Source organism: Euprymna scolopes, chromosome 14, assembly GCF_053919585.1.
Source record: "Euprymna scolopes isolate OS-2025 chromosome 14, ASM5391958v1, whole genome shotgun sequence".
Classification (NCBI taxonomy): domain Eukaryota; kingdom Metazoa; phylum Mollusca; class Cephalopoda; order Sepiida; family Sepiolidae; genus Euprymna; species Euprymna scolopes.
Genome location: NC_136495.1, coordinates 130662781 through 130663555, shown reverse-complemented (window position 1 = coordinate 130663555; position 775 = coordinate 130662781). Strand labels below are relative to the sequence as shown.

General features: G+C 39.5%; 1 pseudogene; it reads right to left on the bottom strand.

Moving 5' to 3' along the window:
* On the bottom strand, positions 1 to 161 carry LOC145293547 (U2 spliceosomal RNA; annotated as a pseudogene).
* Positions 162 to 775: the final 614 nt, after the last annotated feature.

The window sequence follows — 775 nt, the reverse complement described above, 5'->3', positions numbered from 1 at the left end:
AATGGGTGATCCACTACTTAATATCACAAAAATTATTTGATTTAGCTAATATAACGTATCAAATTCCCTATGTGGCCAAGGAAATGTTATAAACATAAGTACAGCATGTAGTAAGAACAGATACTACACTTTGATCTTGGCCAAAAGGTCAAGAAAAGGGTATTTACCTGCTCCCCCACCTAGCAAATTAGGCACAAGGCCGATTTTTAATGTGAGGAGTGAAGGGGAAATAGGGACCAACTCCCCGGGGAGGAGGGAAGCTGGATAGTGACAATTGGTATGAAGGGTTGCCCCTACATTGACCAAGGTCTTATATGTGTGGTTGCCTCCACATATGGTCTTTGCTTGCAGTATCTGTTCCGGCAGATACTACACTTTGATCCTGAGAACAGCATCTATTAACAACTACACTTTGATCTTGAGAACAGTATCTATTAACTACAGATATTTGATCTTAACCAAAAAGGCCAAGTACAAAAGTGTTACGGACAAACTGACAGACCGACCGACCGACGAAGTGACTTATAGAGTCGCTTGCACACGACTAAAAAGACAAACAAACAGGTGAAAGGACGGAATAGAAGGAATTTTTTAAAAGTCTATCAAAATAAATGTAGAGACGACGTCCATTCGCAAATCGTAGATATTATAATCTAGGAAGTGTAAGGAAACTTCTAAATAAATGTAACCTCGTCGAGAACCCCACAAAAAAAAAAAAAAATGCACACAGCCGTTTATATATACAAGAACCCAAGTTTGCCCAGCTGTACCGGAA